This window comes from Ochotona princeps, chromosome 28 (assembly GCF_030435755.1).
Source record: "Ochotona princeps isolate mOchPri1 chromosome 28, mOchPri1.hap1, whole genome shotgun sequence".
Taxonomy (NCBI): domain Eukaryota; kingdom Metazoa; phylum Chordata; class Mammalia; order Lagomorpha; family Ochotonidae; genus Ochotona; species Ochotona princeps.
This window is the reverse complement of record NC_080859.1, coordinates 10,111,248-10,134,695: the sequence shown is the minus strand read 5'-3', so window position 1 is coordinate 10,134,695 and position 23,448 is coordinate 10,111,248. Positions and strand designations below refer to the sequence as shown.

The following is a 23,448-nucleotide window of genomic DNA, read 5'->3' as shown; positions in this document are numbered from 1 at the left end:
GGAACTGATCCAAAGCCAGGAACCAGGAGCTTCCTCCAAGTCTCCCACGTGGATACAGGGTCCCAAGGCTTTGGGTCATCCTCGACTGCTTTCCTAGGCCACAAGCAGGATGGGAAGTAGAGCAGTCCGAATACAGACCATATGAAATCCTGGCACATGCAAGGCGAGGTCTTTAGCCACTTGACTACCAAGGCAAGCCCAACTAGCATTTCCTAACAGCTCAGTTCAGCAGTATGAAATAAAGTCATTAGCTATTAACTAAAGCATAGATGAGTTTCTTTTAAACTTTAAAAAGGGAAACTGTGTGTCATATATTTGAGGAAAAATGGATGGAACTGGAGGCTATTGAGTAGGATAAGTCAGACCCAGAAAAACAAATACAGTATGTGCTGTATCATCTGCAGAAACTAAAAAAAATCAGTTTAAACATGGAATAGAGATGACTGGAGACTGGGAGGTATAGGAGGAGTGATCATGCAGAGTAACAGGTACACAGATACAGGTAGATGAGGGTGGAGGGAGATGGATGCCGTTGTATGTAGTGTTCAGTAACCTGTACTATATGTTCTGAATGACTGGAAGTTAGGAGCTCAAAGTGTCCAGCCAGGGAGAGGTAATGGAAAGTGGAGATGTTTATGACTCCATTGTGATCAGTGCACATTGTGAGCTGGCACCTGTGTTGGAAGTCACATCAAACCCCAGAGGCACGGGTCCTTACTGTTTCTTATAACTCATTTAAGGAAATAGAAATGCCAACTCCCTTGCTTGATCATTACACGTTGTATATCCATGAAAATGAAGTGTCACATTGTATGCCACAACAATGGCAATTTAAAACGTTTTGGTTATAAAATAAAAAAAGAGGCTTGATGAAGCAAGATTGCCACAAAATTGCTAAAGATTAGAACATTAGAAAGGCCATAATCATATTTTATGTGTCAAATTATTATTCATATTTTCGTGTTTTAAGCTCTCAAAGTCTGGTAAACACAGAATTTTCAACAAAGATGTGATGAGTGAATATTAGTTCCTTAAACCTGCAGAGGAAAAAATATAGACTTTTCTCTATATGAATTCATTCTTTGATATTGACTAGCATAACATTGAAAGGACTGTTACCCTTTGAATAATATGCCTGAAGTGGGCTAAGACCCAAAAAATTAGTACATTGTTCTGTCAGCTGAATTAATTGCCATTATTAAGTGGACCAGGCATTTTTTGGGGGGGACAACCATAATTAAGTGTACCAGGCATTCTTTGAATTTTGGTGAAACAAGCCAATACTGAAAAATTAGCACTAAAAGATCTTTAGATTTTGAACAGAAATCAAGATTAAAGACCCCAGCTCTGCATTTTCTGGTTTCTGGTGGATTTTTGCCCAATTTGGGGGAAGTTCTAGCATGAATATGATGCAGTAGAAAGCATGAGAATTCAAGATTCAGAAAGATGGGCACAGCGATCCTAATGTTGTCAGTTCCAGCAGTGACTTAGGTGAACATTGCTGCTTGTCTTTAATTTCCCTCACGTTAAAATAGAGTTAGTTATATCTGGTAGAATTGTAAGCAGTGAATGAGACAAGCTAATGTTTAGGAAAACAACCATGTATTTATAATCAGTGGTTCTCAAATGTTTTGGTCTTAGACCCAAAGATTTTTTACATTACATGCTTGAACATTATTAAATACTTTAACGTTATTGAGAGCACTAAAGAGTTTTTATTTATGTGAGTTGTATTTACTGAAATTTACCACAAAAGCAATTAAAACAGAAAGACTTAAATATTTATTTTAAGATAAAAATAATCCTATTAAATGGTGATACAAATAGCATATTTTTATGAGAAATAAATATTTTCCAAGAGAATGAACACATGGTGATAAGTATGCTATTTCTGAAAATGTCTGGCTTAATATAAAAACAGTTGAATTCTTAGTTTATTTCTGCAATCATCTTTTTCTGATATGTCATCTTTATTGATGTATATGAAGAAAATCCGGCCTTATACAAATATGCAATTGCAAAAGAAAAGACTTTTAATAGCTTTCCATATGATGAATTGTGTATAGTCTTCTTTGATGCCACATCAACATTCAGCAATTGCTGCAGAGAATCTCTTGTATGGTTCACACTCATGGAAATCCATTGATCTGTCTTGGAGTGAAATGAATCCTTTATTCATGAGTCATTTTGTAATATTATCCACTGGTCATTTGGAAAGTGCTGTTTTACTGAGTTATGCAGATCATTTAAGTTTTGACACATTTTACACTATTTACACAGCATTCCTAATTCATTATTTTTACAGTCAATCACATCAGAAAAGTCTTAAGAATTGAAAAACTTTCAGGCTTACCAGAGATGGTGTAAGTTTCTGTTTGGTACAAAAGTTGAGATTTTATAATTGGCAGAAAACATCATCAATTGTTGTGCTTGGACTTTCTATTTGACTCTGTTATTTGTAAGAAACTATCTTCCAAATACCCAAGACTGAAAAAACATGGTGTATCTAAAAAGTAAAAGGAGTTTCCACTTAAAAAGTGATTACTTCAGCTTGAAACTCAATCAGATGCAACACTTTTCCTGCAACCATCATTGCGTATTTTGGTATGTAATGCTCTACACGTATGCTCATTTCATCACTCACAATATTAAATAGATGTATATCAAGAGCTAAAATTTAATGAAAGTACCTTTTGCTGCTTTATTGGCTTTTTGAAGTGTAGGTGACTTTTCCCCCTCTGTCAGTGACGTATAGTGTAATATCATTGCCTTCATGCACGTTAAGTCAATGTTTTTTTTTCCTCCTTTGTCTTTTTAACTCATAAGGGCCAATCCCAACACAGAGAAAAAAATGATGTCATTGTATTATTTTTTATTTATTATTTTTAATTCATTAATTACATTGTATTATGTGACACAGTTTCATAGGTACTTGGATTCTCCCCACCCCTCCCCAAACCCTCCTGTATTATAAAGAAATAATTTTGACATAGAAGACCTTCTGAAAAGATATCAGGAATCCCTGAGTTTTGTGGACCACATTCTTAAATCCACTGTACATCCTCTTTTCTGTCATTAAAATTGGAAAACAATAAAGCACAGTAGTTTGTCAGACTAGAATAAGAATCATGCTTCCATCAACATGCTAGGTAATACAAAATTAAATTGATCAATGCGAACAGCTCTGTCAACTAAAAAAGAGTTAGAACAACATAGACTGGTTTCTTGAGGCATTTTGCTCCCATTTCAACTCTTCTCGAGAGACAGTGTGTGTAGAATCCCCACCTGCTAACCCTCTCACCAGCACTACCATCCCCACACTTTACTGAAACTCAGATATCAGTCCCTCCGGATTAGAGCAGTGATATTGGAGGGTTTGTAATTTGTTCTCTACTGCTTCTCTCCCAACAATAGGAAGCCCTGAAGGATCCCTGCACATTTTGCACTTGGGAAATTACAACTTTCATTTTCTTTTTCTTTCCTCTTGCTTCTCATGAGAGCCTAGATATCTATGTATGCTGTCTCTAAGATGTCTAACGTAATATTGTATTCTAATCTTTTATTAGTGTTATTTCTGTATTTTAACTTTTTTTTTTTTGTATTAGCCTGACTTTATAGATCTGAAGAATGTGGCACAAAAATGTAATTAGACTTACTCATAGTTAACACATCTAGAAAAAATAATTAAAACAAGATTTGAACTAGCATCTAACTGCAAAGCCTGTTTCTCCCACTGTATTCTGTTGTCAACAGCAAATATTTTCCTCAAGATTTCTCTCTATGTGTCCATATGAATAAATGGATCCTCCTTGATTGGCAGGGCAATTCTTTTGACAAAAGATAATTAGTATTTCCCATAATACAGTGGTTCATTCAAACCAGTAACAATAATTAGAGGGTTGCACTGGCTAGATACGTAAGAACCTGGGACCTCATTTTCCTCTCCAGTTTATTCTTATCTAATCCTGAAATGTTCCCAATGTTATGGAAGTTGCTTGACAGCAGAGGAGTCTGAAATTGTTGCAGGTGATGATGAAGGAAGTCCTGACATGGTTTCAAATGGTTAACTCAATAGTGCTTTGTTTACTGCAGGTGAACTTTTCCAATCCCTGTCCTATCTGATGATGTGATGTTTGCGAAATTATACAAAGTCTCCACCAGGAGATGATACTGAAAAAGATTACAGGATCCTGGGTTTGTTATACTGTTATACCCAATAATTTTAAAATGTTTTAATGGTCACTGCTTTTCTTTCCAAAGGATTTTTTTAAATATTGTCAGCCAGGGTTTCTTGTGTCTGTTGTACAGCAGTAGTGTCAGTAACTTCCAAAGCCATCTAGAAGATTTGAACTTTGAACCACCTGATAAGAGTTTAATGCCAGATTTAGGATCTTACCTCAGCAAATTCATGATATTTATGAAAGCTAAAATTCAGTCAAAATGAGATCATGGACTTGGGACTATATATATATATATATATATATATATATATGTATGTATGTATATATGTATATATATATATATATATATATATATTTGCTGTTCTAAATTTTTCACAATGAAGTGTCTTTTTTTCCCATACTAGAGGGCGTATTACAATTAACACGACTGCATTTGTGTGCTGCTTTATATAAACAGCATGCTTAGGAAGAACATCATAGATAGAATCTACCACAATAAGTTGCCAAAGATGATGCCTGCTTCATTTGCTGATTTCAGTAAGGAAGTTGAAATAAGAAAAATTATGTGACGTGCTGATATCACACTGTGAACACTGTCAAAACTGGTCCTGAGCAGAGAGTTTTGAATTTCAGTGTATCACTTTGATGATTGATGTTTTCATATTGGGCTTCAAGTTTTGCACCTTCAAAACGGGGTCTTCTCTAGCTTTTTTATCAGTAGCTGCCACGTGTGTATGTGTGTGGACAGAATGGGGCCGTAGATTATTAGACAGTAAAAAGGGCCAATGCCTACTATTAAGTAATTCAAATTTGAACCCAAAAGTTAGAGCACCATTCTTAAATCAATTATAAGGTCTCAGAGGAAGAATTGAAATGTAAAAATCCTGGTGTAGTAAATGTGAATTTTGTGACTAAGTGTACTTCATTCCTTTATAATGTTCTAGGTTTCAGTTTTACATAGGAGAGTGAAAATGTTCTCTCAGAAGTGTTTGCACAGGATGCATAAAGTAATGCCATCAAAAAGGACTGTGTGCTCCATAGATCAGAGTCAGTCAAGGGGTTGCTCGGATTATCAACTTTTTTCATTGATCCTAAAACCCTTTATCAAATTAATGTCTCTGAATTGAAATACATCCTTAAAGTTAATGTTATATCAAAGATTATTTGGTGACTTTTTTATCTTTTTTCATGGTGCATAAAACAGGACTCGTGCTTCCTGGGTTTGATGGCATTTTAGATGGCTGGATATGCAGTAAGACAGGGCTGCCTGGCTGCCTAACTTGAAAAACAGTTCTGATCTGACACCCCTTAGGATTGTGAACTGTGTACAGCATTGGTCCTCCTGGGGATAACCAAGTACAGGTGATGTGGGCGTTATTTCTTTTTCCTACACTTTACCACATTTATAGTATACAGATAATAGAAATACATTATTTGTGTCACCTGCCTATTAAATAGTGATGCCTCTGTGTTTATTTTTGTCCACTGGTTCACTCCCTAAGTAGCCACAGTGGCTGGAACTGAGTCGATCCAAAGCCAGGAGCTTCATCCAGGTCTCCCACATGGGTGAAGGGTCCCAAGGCTTTGGACCATCCTCCATTGCTTTCCCAGGCCACAAGCAAGGAGCTAGATGGGAAGTAGAACAGCCAGAATATGAACCGATGCCCATATGGGGTTCCAGCAGATGCAAAGCAAGGATTTAGCCACTAGACTATCATGTCAGGCCCTAGTTACACATTCTTAATGAAACTCATTGCATGGAGAACCTGGTTTTGTGCAAATCATGTATATATTTTCCATGATTATTATATATAACATGATTTTTAATGTGATATATCCCTTCACACTTTGATACCAAGGGGATCAATTTGATAGATATTTTTGACAAATTCTCAAGAATTGTCCAAAAATGTAGGAGACCTATTTGAGGAAAACTACAAACCACTTAAAAAAGAAATTGAAGAAGACCTCAAAAGATGGAGTAACATCCTATGCTCCTGTGGGCTCGGCAGCGTGGCCTAGTGGCTAAGGTCCTTGCCTTGATCCCATATGGCCGCTGGTTCTGATCCCGGCAGCTCCACTTCCTCTCTATCTCTCCTCCTCTCAGTACATCGGACTTTGTAATAAAAATAAAAAAATAAATCTTTAAAAAAAAAAAAAACATCCTATGCTCCTGGATAGGTAAAATCAATATCATTAAAATGTCTATATTGCCAAAGGCGATATATACATTCAACGCAATTCCAATCAAATTGCCCAAAACATTCTTCATGGAACTGGAAACAATGATCCAAAGGTTCGTCTGGAAACACAAAAAAACCACGAATAGCCAGAACCATCCTGAAGAACAGGAAGTTAGCAGGGGGAATCACAGTTCCAGACCTCTGGACATACTATAGGGCAGTGGTTATCAAAACAGCCTGGTACTGGCACAAAGATAGAGAGGAAGATCAATGGAGCAGAATAGAAACACCAGACAGGAACCCACATAGATACAGTCAATTAATCTTTGACAAAAAGACAGACAACAATCCAAGCAAATGGGAAGGTCTGTTCAATAAATGCTGTTGGGACAACTGGTTGATAGCCTGCAGAAACAAAAAGATAGACCCACATCTCTCACCATACACCAAGATCAAATCTAAATGGATAAAAGACCTAAACCTACATCCAGAGACCTTCAAACTTTTGGAAGAAAATGTTGGAAACACACTGCAACACTTAGGAGTAGGCCCTCACTTCCTTAAAAAGACTCCAAAAGCAGTAGAAATCGAGACCAAAATAAACAAATGGGACCTCATCAAACTAAGAAGCTTCTGTACAGCTAGAGAAACAATCAACAAAGTAAAAAAGCAACCCACAGAATGGGAGAAGATCTTCGCACACGACATAGGTGACAGAGGGCTAATTTCCAGAATATACAAAGAACTACAAAACAACCAAAATGTCAAAACAAACAAGCCACTCAAGAAATGGGCACGGGAAATGGGCAGACATTTCACAAAGGAACAAACCCAAATGGCAAACAAGCATATGAAAAAATGCTCAAGTTCCCTGACAATAAGGGAAATCCAAATGAAGACAACCTTGAGGTACCACCTAACTCCAGTAAGGATGGCACACATACATAATACCACCAACACTTGTTGGCGAGGATGTGGGGAAAAGGGAACCCTTTTGACTTACTTTTTAACCTTTAGGAAATACAAAATGAAGTTGATGATTAACAGTTTCCATTAGAAAATATTACTTAGACTTCAGTTTTTTGCATTTTCTTGAATGCAACTTTGTTCAAAAAGGATGAACATGATGAACAGATTAATCTTCATATGGGTCTATGGTGGCCCTGTTGTGTTGCTAGTGGTTTGTTAACTGTTGCATCATGTCACATGCCATAGTCTCGGTGGGCTTCTGGCTTCCGTTCTAACACTAATAAAGCAACTACTTATCCATGTGTATGGGCCTTCTTTTGTTTTTTTTTTTTTTTAATTTTCTCCTTCCCCCTGACTTTAGTTTTTGCTGGAAAAGCTTTCATATTAGCTATTCCGTATGTGGAAATACTGTACGCTTCCTTACAAATGGAATTCCAAATCCCTGTCCTTTTTGTACCCTGTACTACCTGCTTGTTAGTCACTTAGTAGCCATTCAGATTGTCGGGTAAACTGTCACCATACTGCAGGGCTCATGTTCAACTAACCTTCATTCTGTTTTGTAATGTCCTTAGAGTGATAGGGTAGTGATGTTGGTTGTTTAAATACAAACAAAGAGAAGCTAGCAGTGAAGTATGTCCTTTAGTGGAAAAGGTGAAAGTTGTAGACTTGATAAGGAAAGAAAAACTTATGTACTAATTGTTCAGATCTATCCTCTCTCCAGAAACGGTGAAGGGAAAGAAATACATGCTAGTTTTGCAGCCACACCGGAAGCTGCAAAAACATAGGACTCAGCATGTGAAAGCAGCTTCATTAAAGTTGAAAGTCAATTGGATATATGTATTTATAGGAAAAAATTTGTGGACCAATATTTTGTGTTATTTCAGCCATCCACTGGGGTCTTAGAACATACCTGCTGGAGATAAGGGACACTACTGTAGGTGAAACAGGGAGACCGAGTGTTTGGAAAAGACAAAATTGTGGAAGCAGAAATACAGAAGCAAGAAAAAGTTTGTTTTTGTACTCAGGGAAAATAGGCTAAAAATTTTAACACTATGTATAAAATTCTACATTTACAAAAAGAGGTACTTAAAATATTATGTTTGTTTTCATAGCAGAAACAGTAATGATATACCTCATTGTTTAATAAACTTCGAGCTAAAACTGGTGCTCAGCTATTATGTTTACTGTAATGTGTGTATTGCCAGCTTCTCTAATTGTGATCATGAAGATGAATAGTGATCCTTTAGCCTCCTTTCTGGTCTCGATTATCACATGGGTCAGGCTCTGTGCTGAATAGTCTTTTATATTTCCATTTAATCTTTTATGGTTCTATTTGCATGTAAACATTGTATTTTAATGCGAAGTATGCAATATATTAGTGTTAAAAATAACACAGAAATGAACACTGAAAGTACCCACCCAATTAAAGGGGCAATGTTTCATGAGCAATTTGGAAAACTTATATGTTCCCTCTTCCAGTCACACCTAGTCCCATCTTCTTTGATGTATGCATTTTCTCTTAGCATTCCTTTACTGTTCTGTATACCTTGGTAAATATGCATTTTTCCTTAATAATATATTCATTGTTTGGTTTTGCCTATTTTGTATTTCCGTATTTTATCTTTGGAATTTGTTTTTTTGTAGCATCTACTTTACATTCACAAATAATTCATTTCTACTTCCTTATGATACATATTTATCCACTCTAATTATCACTGAACATTGCTGTTACATTCTCTAGTATTTGGTTGCTATAGTCTGTTTCTAATAAACACTCTTATGCTTGACTCCAGGTGTTCATCTGCAAGACTGTCTCCATAATTTGGACTTAAGGGTGAAGCTGGGGGGAGGTGAGCGTTTGATGCAGCAGTTAAGATGCTCCTGGGGTGCCTATAGCCAGTATCCCCGGCACAGTCAGAGGCTTGCAGTGATGCTTCTGCTGCAGCTTCATGCTCATGCACACCCTGGAGGCAGCAGGTGTCGGCTCAGGCCATGTGGGAGATCTGGATTGAGTTTGGCAGTTCGGGCTTGCTGTTGAAGGCATTTGAGAAATAAAAAAGCATATAGAAAATGTCTCTCCTCTCCAGCTCCCTCTCCCTGCCTGTCAAATGAAAAAAAAATCACACCAGATCAGATTTAGTGGGTATCACCCATCTGTTTCATATTATAGTTGGATGAATTATTATTATCAGCCATATGTGGGTATTCCTGTGGCCACAGACCATTGTCAAATCTTTGTGTCATCCTTAATTGTTTTCTAAATCTGGAGACTGTTGCATATCATGTATCATTATGACTTTAGTATTTCTCTTAGTGTTAACAAGGTCATATGTATTTTCTTTGTGTGTGTGTGTGTGTGTGTAAGCTTTATTTCAAAGACATGATAACTCTAAAAGAGGGAGAGTGTGGATATTGAGAGGATAAAAAAAGGGGAGGAAGGAGATCCCTTGTTTTGCTCCCTGAGTGGCTGCAATAGCAGTGGTGCTCCATGCTAAGCCAGGCACCAGGAAATCTACTTGGTTTCCCACAAGTACGATAGAGCCCACACACTCGGGCTTCCTTACTGCACCTCAGGTGCATTAGCAGGGAGTTGGATCAGAAATGGAACAGCCAAGACTCGAACTGGCACTACATCATGGGCTGCTTGCATCACAGGTGGGAACTTAGCTTCCTGCACCAAAATACTGGCCCCATATCTTCTCCATTTTAATTCACCGTCTGTGTATCCTCACCTATTAGTTGTTTCTTCATGTGTTCCCAATTTTGTTGTTCTTTTTTACAATTTAAATGATTAAAATAGGGTGAACCAATTTCATGTATTTCAGGATACAGATTTAGAAGCATAATAATGGTTCACATCCTACTCTTCCTCTACCCACATTTCCCAACCACTCTTCTTCTTTCTCTTTCTCACTCTTTGAAAAAAAATTTTTTTACAGTGGCATACTTTCAGTTCACAATCACAACCATGAAATTCCATTAGTTAAAAAAATTCAACAAATAACAAGTAGGACAAAAAAAAATCCTTTTGTTCCTCAAGAGTATAGAAAAAAGCTATCAACAATAAAATCTCAAAATATTTATTTTACTAACATAGATTACAGTTGTTTTGTACACTGTGTATTAGGTAACACAGATCAGGAAAAACATATGACATTTGTCTGGGACTGGCTTGTTTCACTAAACACAGTTGCTTACAGTTGCATACATTTTGTTGCAAGACAGGGTTTCATTCTTTTTTGAGAATGAGTAGTATACCGCAGTGTATATACACACCACATTTTCTTTATCCGATCTTTTGTTGACAAACAACTGGATAGTTTCCATTTCTTACCTATTGTGAATGGAACTGCTCTAAACATGGGTGTCAAATAACTATCTTGTATGCTGGCTTCATTTCATTTGGGTAAATTCCCAGGAGTAGAATGGGTGAGACAAATGGTAGGCCTATTTTAAGATCCCTAGGGTATTTCCATACTGTCTTCTCTAAGGATTGTACTAGTTTACATTACAAACACTGGAGGATTAGTACTTTTCTCCCCACAGAACGAGACTAGTTCACAGCAGGATCCGGGAGTTTCTTCTGGATCTCCCACACAGATATCGGTTCTCAAACAGTGAGCCATCTTCTGCTACTTTATTAGGCAATAAGCGGATAGCTTGATAAAAAATGAACACCTGGGACACAAACTGGTGCCCATATGGGATGCCAGCACCAGAGACAGAGACTTAGTCTACCAAATCAAGGTACCAGCCCTAGAATTTTTTAAGTTCTTGATTTCCAGCTTCATTCCATGGTGGTCACGACATATACATGGTATGATTTTTTCTTAAATTTTCTGAGGCTTAGTTTTTCACCTTGCCTATTGGTCTATCCTAGAGTAAGCTCCATGCACTGATGAAAAGAATGTATACTTTGCAACTATGGGATGAAATGTTCTGTTGATATTAATTAGGTCAGTTTGATCCATGGTATAGATTAGCTGTGTTGTTTCTTTATTGATTTTCTGTCTAGTTTATTGGTTCATCAATAAAAGTAGAGTGCTAAAATCCCCATTATTATTGCATTGCAGTCTATGTTATCCTTTAGAGTCATTAACAATTGTCTTAAATAGTTAGGTTCCTTGGCACTGGGTGCATATACATTCAGTCTTGTCTTCTTAAATTGACCTATTAATCATTATGCCATAACCTTCTTCATCCTTTTTTAAAATATTTTTGTTTTAATGCCTATTTTGTGTGATATTAGAAAGGCTATGCCTGCTCATTTTTCCTTTCTGTTGACAGGAAACATCTTTATCCATCCTTTCACTTTCAATCTGTGTGTGCCTTTGTTGATGAAATGTATTTCTTTCAGATAGTAAATAGATGTTCTTGTTTATAATCCATTTAGCTGTCAGTCTGTATCTTTTGATTGGGAAGTTTAGGCCATTTACATTCAGGGTTGTTACTGAAAGGTAGCGAACTTGATCCTACCATTTTTCCATATTCTTGTTTGGATTTCCTTTGTATTTTTCCTAGGACATTTCCCATCATTATGTTCATTCATTATGGTGATCACTCTGTGTGTGTGTAGAGCACATCCTCAAACATCTTTTGTAAGTCTGCATGGGTCATGGCAAACTTTCAGTGATTTCACTTCAATTTATAAAGGAGAGCTTTGCTGAACACAGTGTTCTGGGTTGGCAGTTTCTTTAAGACCTGGATTATGTCTCTCCATTTTCCTATCCTGTAGGATTTTTTATAAGAAATCAGTTATGAGTCTAATTAGTGATCCTCTGAAGATATTCTAGCATTTCTTTTGTGCACATTTTAATATCTTTTCTTCCTGTGTTTAAAGCCTGAGGATTATTTCTGACCAGGCATATTAAGAGATCTAAGTACTTCTTGTACCTACATGTCCCTTTCTGTCTCCAACATTAGGAAAGCTTTCTGGTAGTATTTCTCTGAATAAGCCTTCTACTTCATTTTTGGAACTCCCAAAATACATGTGTTTAATCACTCGATAGTATCCCATAACAATCTGCTGCAAAGCTGACCTTTGGCTAGCATCTGGGAACTTGAATTTCAGGACCATTCTCACTGTCACAAGTAACTTGCAAGACTTGAATGATTGATGTAAACAGTATGATATGCAGAACACCTGTTTTCCTTCTGAATGTCTGCAATTTTGGTAAGTGCTTGGTGAGAGTGCTTACAAGTCATACCTCTAGTGAAAGTTCCAACTTTTCTCATGTGATTCTTGGTTTAGTGCTGGAGATATTAAGGACGTCCTCTATGATTGTACAGAGAGATGATTGTAAGGAGCGTCCACCTAGTTTGCTCTGGATTTTGCTCTATGCCTTTTTCTTTTTTATTTTGCTTTGTTTGCTTTGCTACAATAAATCATAGCCATGAGTACAACTAAAAAGAAAAAAAGAAACAAAGTATAGGAAATCACTTGCAGATTTACAAAGCACATGGAATATAATGTGAGGTATGCCAAGTGACAGCTGAGATTTTATTTTTATTTTTTAACGATTTATTTATTTTATTGGAAAGTCAAATTTTAAGAGAGAAGGAAAGACAGAGTAAAAGCTCTTCTATTTGCTGGTCCACTCCCTAAGTACCCACAATGGCCAGAACTGAGGTGAGCTGAAGCCATGAGCCAGGAGCTTCTTTCTGGTCTCTCACATCAGTGTTGGGCCATCCTCAATCACTTTCCCAGGTCATAAGCAGAGAGCTGGAAGGGAAGTGGAGCAGCTGTTATAAAAACTGGTGCCCGTATGGGATCATGGCACATGTAAGCTGAGGACTTTGGTCACTAGGCTACCACACCAGAACAACAGAGATTTTAACAAATTAAAGTTACTACCATGAATTGTGGAAAATAATAGAAAGTCATTTTATTCCTCTGAGGCTGGTTTTTGAAGATTTATTTATTTTTATTACAAAATCAGATATACAGAGAGGAGAAGAGACAGAGAGAAAGATCCTCCATCCACTGATTCACTCCCCAAGTGACTGCAATGGCTGGTGCTGCACCGATCCGAAACCAGGAGCTAGGAACCTCCTCCAGGTCTCCCATGCGGGTGAAGGGTCCCATGGCTTTGAGCCGTCCTCTACTGTCTTCCCAGGCCACAAGCAGGGAGCTGGATGGAAAGTGTAGCCGTCGGGACCAGAACCAGTGACCACATCGGATCCCAGTGCGCTCAAAATGAGAATTTTAGCCACTAGTCCACTGTGCCAGGCCCGAGGCTGGTTGGTTGGTTGGTTTGTTTTTTCATGAAGTGAATACGAGTGCAAATAAGTAAAATGCCATTAATTTTAGAGACTTCAAAACTTTGGTGATTTAATGAAATAAATCATTCTTACTTAAATATTCACTATTCATTGTTCTCCTATCCTTAAAATAATATGCTTCACTAAGCATTTCTGTCATTGTTGATAAAAGGAAAGGTGTAAGGAGCTGCACTGTATCCGTCAGTTGTATTCCGTATGCAACAGTCTCCGAAATCTAACAATACATGACTGTGATCATCTGAAGAAAACATCTTGAGCATGAATCTCTCATGCTACAGGATACACTCCTACAAGCAAAAAGAAACCCTCAAGGACTAAAAATCCCTAGTATTTAACCATACTCGCAGCTAATATAAAATGTACTCATTTAATTCAGGAGACTTGCTTGTAAAGATTGGAGATGAAAATTATTTAAATGAAAATGTTTTTCACCACTGTGCAATAGCCTTCACAACATATATCAAGTGCAGAACCATTTTACACCATTCATTAGTACAGTTAGCTTGTATTTCTGAAAAAGGTGTTCACACTGAGTCCACATGATCTTCTGCTGCCCATTCTGCTAGGCAGAACATTTGTAAATAATTGTCATTAGCCGTTATTCCAAAGGATCATTCATGTTAATGTCTAGGGAATAGTTGTCATGATTAGGTGGTGAGGTCTAAAAAGATGCTGTTCATGTGGATGAAGAATGTAGAATCCTAACTGCTCTCAGGCAGCTTCTTGGGTTGCTGTTACCCTCCGGTGGCAACAGATAGGTTCTCCGAGGATGGCAATGCCTACTCATCATGCTCAGGATCCCACCCTATTTGGGGAAAGACTAACATTGCTCCTACACCTGTACTTGGACCCACCCACCCACACACACTCAAACACACACATGCACACTCCTACCTACATCTTTTTCACTTCCCTTCTGATCCCTCCCAACTGCCCTGGAATCTGTGGTTCTAGGTCCCCCTGCTCTCCAGACCCAAAGCATTGATAAATTGATTTGACTGTCTCCTTAGTATAATACTGTGAATGGGAAGAATTGAAGGCAGGTTCTCTAGACATGCCATGTTTCGGGCCCAAGTTCTACTTTTAGGATCAGAAAGAGTCATTTGTTCCTAGGTGTATATATCCACACATGTGCTTGCACGCCCATGAACTCAAATCACTGTAGATTAATTTAAGATGATGGGATTTGAAATTGAAGAGAATTCAAAGCCATGTTATGTTGGTCACATGACTTACTGCTCTGGCCATTGCAGTTATTTCGGGAGTGAACCAACAGATGGAACAGCTCTCTCTGTCTCTCTTTCTTTCTCTTTCTCTGTAACTATCAAAAAAAAAGAAAATGATGTCTGAGTTGGATTTACCCAAAATGTTACATTCCTCAACTAAAATGTTGGATATTTGTTTTGTGTTGTTCATTTCTATTCAAACACATATTTCTAAAGAAAGTGATGAAATAAATAAATATTTTTGGTAACCAATTAAGTAAAAATATAATGGTTTAAACAGTACATTCATCAAGTGAAATATATTATATATCATGAGTCTATGTATATTCTTCCTGAAATTAACATGTTTAAGTTACATAGCATTTCCTTATAGCATGCTACTTCTAGATGTTTAACTCTAGTGCAGTGTAATAAAGATCCCATAGTCACCTATTAATCTACTCAAAGATTTCACTCTATATACATTCTGTATTTTTGTATTAAGAATAATTTTGTTTTAAATTTAATTTCCAAATGACACACTCATTTGTTCCATGAACTCTGCATTTCAAAGTATCCATGGACATTTTTCTTTTCCAGTTATTTGTTGGTACCTTATCCTAAGACCCTCAAGATTTGGCCTGTGCCTTTTGAGCTAAGACATGCTCCCAATCTTCCAGTTAGGTCAACCACAAGAATTAAGATATGATAGAAGGTCAGTGAAAGAAATTCATATCAAAACAACTACTCACCATGTCATTATGACAGCCTGCTGCAACAAATGTGCTTCTGTTTTAACTTATGACAATTAATTGCTAAAAGTAATTTAATCTGACAGAGGCAGGGTGTTGAAAGGCTCCTGGAGATGTCATAAAAGTGACCTTTGTGCCCATGTGCTGCCAAAAGCCATTTTTAACAAGGAGTGAAGGAAACAGTGCAACTTCTTTTGTACTTTGTTAATTAGTTATTGATTTGAAACAATGCACTTCCAAACACTGTTAGGTGAGTCAGGCGCCAGCAAGGTCACTGAGTGACAGTCTACCCTGACAATCTGTAGAGCGTGCCAGGCGTCTCAAACCTTTTGTTCTGTTAGCCTAAAAATTTGAGTGTGTGTTGTTTGTTAAAATGAATGTAGTTTTATTTTATTCTTCTTAAGTATATGGCAGATTTCCTATGTCAGAGTCATTAGTTACGGCTTTCTTCTCAAATAAGAATATATTCTGCAGAGTAAGTGTAGGTGATAGGATTAGTAAAGTGAAATAAGAAGGCAGTCTTTTTGTAAGTCTTAAAGGAAGCAAGATTCTAGAATTCATTTATTGGATGTACTACTCCAACTCCCTTTATATTTATTTGAATATTTAATTTCACTTTTAATGAATTTGTAATGTTATTAAAAGAAGTTAAATATCCTATGATTCTTTTAAAAAATCCTTAGATTATTTTAAATTTCTTTTTTTTTTTTAAAGCATTTATGTACAAGTTGACACTGCAGGTCTTTGTGCGAGTTCACCTGTCAGGAACAGGAAGAGTCCAAGGCCGCTCCCATCCATCACCTAAACCTTCAGGCTTATGGAGCCTGGTTTCAGTTGCCATAAGTGTTTGACAATCTTTGCCTGATGGCTGAAATCTGACTGCCCATGGTCTGAAAGTTCAGAAGGGATTAAGGGGAGAGTGGGGCAAGGATGGGGTAGTTCAGTTTGTGTATGATCACTAAATCCCTCTTCGTTCTTCTGAAACAGATACCCTCTGTTTGTGATAAACTCATTTCAAAATAACTTCTGTTCAGGATATGGAAAACCGTTGTGGGCTACATGGAATAGAAGAGGGGAAATAACTTCTCAAACAGCTTTCCTTAAGAATATTCAATTGCTCTTCAGTCCCAGGGGGTTGTTGGAATCCTAGCCCTGTGCTTGGAGGATTCTGTAGTTTAAACAGTCCTGGTTCTCACCTTCAGATGTGCTCAACTAGTTACATTCTTCTTTCTGATCTTCCTCTTCAAAGTGTGGTCATTTCTACCTCACTCTTTCGTCTGATCCTTGAGAGCTATGTCTCTGTAAAAATAAATAATTAAATACCTTTCACTATAGATTTTTACAGAGTTTGTAGAGGTAATGCAGTCAGATACAGTTGTTTAATGTGTCACTCTAAGTTGAAACTAAGATCATAAATATTTAGAGAAGTAGTCAACAGGCTTTTCTCCTGTAAGTCCAAATGGTAACTACTTTGAGACTTGCAGACCGTACCAACACTCTCTCAACTACTCTGTTTTCAGGTGAGAGCTGCACTTGTAGGTGATGAAAAAACAAGAGGTCATGGGTGTATTGTAGAAAAAAAATATTTACAAGATAGGTGTCTAGCTTGTAGACCATGGTGTGCTGATCCCAGTTTAGAAAAATTACTTTACCAGGATGGTTTTTCTATTAGGTTTCTTTAATTAATAATTTGTACTGTGTCCTTTTTGTCATATATATCACAATGATGTTATGAATAAAGTTGGATGTGTTTGCTGCAGTGGGCATTTATCATAGTGGTGGAGACACTGCTTGAGATGCTCATGTTCCATGCCAGAATGCTTGGACTGGAGTCCCCCAACTCTGCTCCTGATTCCAGACTTCTACTAGTGCACATTTTGGAGGGCAGTGGATGATGGCTTAGGTAGCCGGGTCCTTGCCACCCACCTAAGACCTGGTTGAGGTTACTGCTGTTGGCTTCAGTCTAGTCCAGCTCTGGTTGTTACTGGCTTGTGTGGAGTGAACTAGAAAATAAAAGCTCCTTCTTGCACATTCTTTATTTCTCTCTCTCTCAAATAAATAAGTAACTTTTTTAAAATAAAAAAGATGTGTCTGAAATATGTGTGCCATTGTGTAGCTATCACTCCAACCACTGTAAAAAAAAAAAAAAAAAGTCCACCGCTACCAAAGTTTCTTTGTGTAACCCTCTGCAGTCAGTACTTCCTTGTCCTCCTTCTGCTGACCTCTGATCTGCGATATAATGTCATAGTTTTGGCTTTTCTAGAATTTCCTACCAATTGAATCATATACTGTGTGTACTCTTTTATGTCTAGCTTCTTTCACTTAACCTTATACTTTGTTGCAAATTAATAAATAGCAGAAAATTAATAATAGATTTTAAGCTGGGTTCATTTTCTTTCTCATAAGATGGCAGAAGTTTATGAAGAAAAAAATACATTGAAAGCGCACTCCCTCATTACACAGAATAAAGAATGTGAACTTAGCCCACAATGCATGATATCGCCATCAGCAGCGCTATTGTCCTTGCCTGACAGGCTCTTTACCAGTTCGCTGCTGGAAAGAACAGCCATGGTGCTTGTGCCTCCATGGGGAAGATAGTGACTGTGTTTTAACATTTGCTTATATGCTCAAAAAAAGTTATTAAGACTATAGATATTAAGACTGTTAGACTACCTGGTTTTGAATTCTGTGTCTCCCTTAATGCTAACAATTTTTCTTAAGTTTCTGAATTATTCTTTGTTTATCAGGTCTTTGGGGATAATAACAGTAACTAATTCATAGGATTACATGAGCTGATATCCTTGAGATTTTTAGATTGCTGCCTCCCTCGGTCTACCCTGTAGAGAAGAATTTGCCGTTAACATCATTGTGGTTGCATTATATTTTTCACTTGGCGGAGAAAGCTGAATTTTATTAAAATGTGAATATGATCATCCATGTTGGATCATCCTTGTTGGAATTTCTCAGGTGGAGCACAGTTTTGTATTCTAAGAATCCTACTATCTCTCTCTGCCTCTCATTAGAACCACTTAATTCTTGACTGTTTTTTGTCTTATTAGTCAGTTATGTCTTAAACTTTATATTCAGTGTATCAAAAGATAAAGTTTTATGTTAGCCCATTTGTTAGCATTACTTTAGCACATATAGCATAGAAGGTCAGACACTAGAACCAAACAGACCAGCATGCCATCTGGCAAGTTTATCACTGTGAACAAATTAGTTAATCTTTTCAGGTAGGGATGGTTCATGTATCTATGTCATAAACTATTCTAAAGATTAAATGAGAGAGTGACCATTAACCTAGGCCAAAAAAAAAAAAAAATGGCAATAACCCACAAAGGGAGGATGAGAGAAGTTTAGGTTTTAGATATATTTGTAGTGTAAGTTAAAATGTAAAAACCTGAAAGAGGAAAAAGTCAAGGGCAACTTCCAGATTTTTGGCTTCAACAGATGGAGGAAGTGGTGCATCACTTAATAAGATGGAAAAGACTGAAGAAAGAAAAGAGAATGGCGAATTGGAAATTTAATCCAGAGTTTGCATTTGAATGTACTAAGTTTGAAATATTTGTTGAGCTCCAGTGATTGTGAGGTGATTATGAACACTGATCCTTTGTTGATTATGTTCAATGCAATATCTTCTGTGTGTTACCATTTATAATTCGTTAATGAAGCCACATCGAACAGTAATGATGTTGAGTCTATTTTTGGAAAATTTTATTTGTTTATTTTTTTTTTTAAAGGCAGAGCAGCAGAGAGGGAAGGAGAGAAGTAGAAGGAGAGAGAGAACGAGTGAGAGTTAGCTTTCCATCTACTGGTTTCCCTTCCAAATGGCTACAATAACCAAGGCTGGGTTAGGCTAAGGCACCAAGCCAGAAACTCCATGCTGCTGTTACACAGGGAAGGTAGCAGCGTAAACTCTTGGGCCATCTTATGCCACCTTCCCAGGCACATTGTTAGGAAGCTGCATTGGAAGTAGAGCAACCAGCAGTCACACTAGCACTCAGACTGGAAATACCTGTGCTACAACTGGTACCCGTATTAGCCACTTCTTTTTTCTTTTCTTTCTTTTTTTTTTTTAATGTAAGAAAAGCTACAGTTTGCTTTTGTTTTTAACTTTGACAACACATACACATTCCTAAAAATGGTAAAATCATAATGCATAGGTTACATATTAAGACAGCATGATGTCTGTTGGATATGTTGTAGGCAAAGTACCCTCCTGAGTTTTAGGGAATTTTAAGAAGTTTATTTAAAAATTCCATATTACAACAGATTTCCAACTGCCCATGCTTCATGTAAAATGAATCTGTCCTCAAGACTTACTGTTCTTAATATCTTAGTCCCTAAAAGGAATAGGAAAAGTTGTATGATTTCAAAATGTGGCCAACTTACATATTCTTGGGCTTACTTTTGTAATGTTTAGAGTTGAATCTTGTGAAGTCGTGAATTTTTTAGGTCAAAAGCAACTAATACAGATAACTTTTTGTGGTTCAAGTTAGTATTTAGAGACCAAATATCCATTATTTTTGAATATGTTTTTATTGTAGATGTACTGTTCTGTTGATTTTATGTCCCCATCTATGTTCCTAATCCCTTATTCATCACTGAACATAAATGCCTATCATTTATAAATGTTCACATATTTAAAATATGTGAAAATGAAGATAAATTGTTAAGTTAATTGGATAAAATAAAGCAACATCCCAAATGACAGTTACATATAATTCTTTTTAATGTTTTATTCTGCAGTAATATTCAGTTTATACTCTGTTCTTGTGCAAAACTGATAAATAACAGAGTCATATAAAAGCTTCAACCTTAAAGCTAAAAAATAATTTCCTTGTATATGTCTTCCTACATTAAGGTCTCATGGTATTTGTATTCCGTTTCTGAAAGGGTATTCTTCTATGGATTTTCTTTCATCTTATACATATGTATTGATTGGGCACAAAATGGAAACTTGCAATTTTTATAAAGATTCATTTTTAATGTTATTAGAATTACTAAAAGAAGGAGAGACACAGAGAGAAAGATCTTTCATCTGCTGGTTCCCTCCCCAAAAGGCTGTAATGGCCACAATTACACAATTGCAGATGCTGAGCTGATCTGAAGCCTGTGGCCAGGAGCCTCCAGGTCTCCCATATAGATGCAGGGTCCCAAGGACTCAGGCCATCTTCCGCTGCTTTTTTTAGGCCAGAAGCAGGGTTCTGGGTATGAAGTGGAGCAGCTGGGCTATGAACCACGATAAGGGTGCTTGAAGGTGGAGTGAGGATCAGCCTCTTGGGCCATGGCTCCAGCCCTAGCAACTTACATTTTTTTACATCCCCAGAAATCTGTTGGCTTGAGTATCTGCCTTCCACTTGGATTTAAATGATTCAAAATTTTCCTAAAGTGTGGGGAGCGGGGTGCTAAAGCTGCTCCTGGGACTGGGAGGGGCTGTTGCAAGATGGCAGTTGGCTGAGGGCCAGGAGGCGGGGTTCGTCCTGCCAGCAGGTAAACAGGAAGTCACAGGGATAGGCTAATGCTCCCACTACAATTACGTCGTTGCTACTGGCCTATCAGATAGCGCCAAGTGGACCCACAGGAGAAGTGATTGGTGGAGAACTATATAAAAGTAGCCAGCAAAAGCTAGACAACGGACGGACAGGACGACAGGAGACTGGGACAGACGACAGGACGAAGAAAGACTGGGGGGCAACAAGGAGACTAGGGGGCGACAAGGAGACAGACTGGGGAATGAAGCAGAGAGTACGGGAAGAAATGTGGGAAGAAGGGTGGCGGAAGAAGCGGAGAGGAAAGCTTAGACCAATGGGTACAGGAGCAGCAGAGAGAAGGTTTTAAACGCAGCCGCTTTTGGCAGTGAAGGGTCCGGTTGCCAGCTTTTCCCAGACCCTCAAGGGTATGCCTCGGCGTTTTTAGTGTCGCCACTGCTGGGTGGCGGCGACACTAAAGAATAAATAATATACACATTTTGTCATAAACAGCTATGTGTTTTTTATGTTGGTATTCATTCTCCAGTTAGTATCTTCAGTGTAAATAACAAATGAGTTTTGATACTAGTACTGAGAGCAACTGATATAGGTAGGGTTTGACAGTATAAACACACATATATATTTCGATACTTTCATGGATGAAATTTATGCATGATGTAACAAATTAGTGATGTAAGTGTCTGCTGTTTTGAAATTACAAATGTTAGATTGATTATTCATTAAAAAATGTAATAGCTAGTTTACCAATGTAATCATTAAAGTATTCATATGAACAAACTAATTGCAAAGCTTTGACCTTAAAATTGAGCATTTTAAAGACCTTTAAATTCATTAAATTTTTTGCATTTTCTAAAAGCAGTTATCAGTTTAAAATGTACATTAAAGGACAGTGTAGCAACAGGTTAGCTGAAGAAAAAAAAATCTGTCAAATTTGGCTTTCGTTCAGAAAATATCTGAACCTGTCACTGTACACAGTCTCAGAGGGTGAAATGCATTACAGGAGCTAATTAACCTTAGAAAATAATTATAGAAATATGCAAATGTTGTTTAGATAATTCCATGTGTTATCAGCTCAGGTAGTCCATCACAAATGCAGCCCTTGCAAGGCCCAGGTAGTAGAATCTGGCATAGTTGATAAGGCTTTGGTTACTGCATCACTTTTGTTTGGTACATAGCGATTAATGATGGCAAGAGTACATCAAGAAACTTACCCCCTTCTCTGAACACAGCGGAAATCCCCCGTGCATGCCGCTATGCAGTCTGCCACCAGCAAGCAGTAACTTCTTGTCTTTTCATGCGCTTCGTTTATTTACATGTTTAAGATCATCCAGCCTGAGTCAAGTCACCCAGTACTGATTGTACTCTGATCCGAAATTCAAGGTGACACCTGTGGAGCAGATTTTGTTTGCTTGCATTTCTGTAATTGAGGCATATTAGAAAGTCTTTCCTATTGAAATCTGTTTAGTTTCAAAATGCACTGCTGGTAATACTTGTGTGAATTCTCTGGATTATGGTTTATAAATATATAGTAATTTTGGCAGAGAGAGGGTCTCTGGGCTGACAAAAATTTACCCTGACTTACTATCACTTCCTCTACGGAATTTGGGTATTAGCAATGTAATGTAAAAACATGTATTGAAAACTACTGAAAGTTTGTTAATTCCAAGGCTTAGTTGTTACAAAAGGCTAAACGTGTGTGACAGACTGTTAAACCCTAAGATGTTGGAGATGCAGCTCTCTTACACACTCTAAGTTGACACAGGGCAAGCACCTTTGTGAGAGCCTCGGGAAGTAGTCATACATGAAAGTTATTTTGGCTTTTGGAGCTAGGGTTTATGTCCTTTATTATCTGTTTTGTTAGACAGTATTTTTGAATAAAACTATTCAAAAAAAAGTGTTGAACAGCCTCAAGTCCCTCAAGGGATTTCCTTCCATTTACTTTTGATTCATTACACACACACATACCTTAAGTGTGAGTAATTTCATAGTTATGTTGGTAATAAGTGTCTTATAAAGTATCTTTGTATTTTAGTATATGACTAACAGATTATAAGTAACCAACCTGAAGATAATTATTGTATTTTTATTATTCATTCATTATGCCAAAAATTAGTGAACAGGAAGACACAGCTCTTAGCTTCAAGAATTTGATAATTAGGGCCCGGCGGAATGGCCTAGCGGTTGAGGTCCTCGCCTTGGAAGCCCCAGGATCCCATATGGGCGCCGGTTCTAATCCCGGCAGCTCCACTTCCCATCCAGCTCCCTGCTTGTGGCCTGGGAAAGCAGTTGAGGACAGCCCAATGCATTGGGACCCTGCACCCGCGTGGGAGACCCGGAAGAGGTTCCAGGTTCCCAGCTTCGGATCGGCACGCACCAGCCCGTTG

At 37.5% G+C, this 23,448-nt stretch overlaps 1 protein-coding gene across 3 annotated transcripts in view; it reads left to right on the top strand.

The window, feature by feature from the left end:
* The window catches only part of FAM172A (family with sequence similarity 172 member A), a 301,851-nt gene that overhangs the window by 126,580 nt on the left and 151,823 nt on the right, over positions 1–23,448 (top strand). The gene's annotated exons all lie outside the window — the stretch shown is intronic.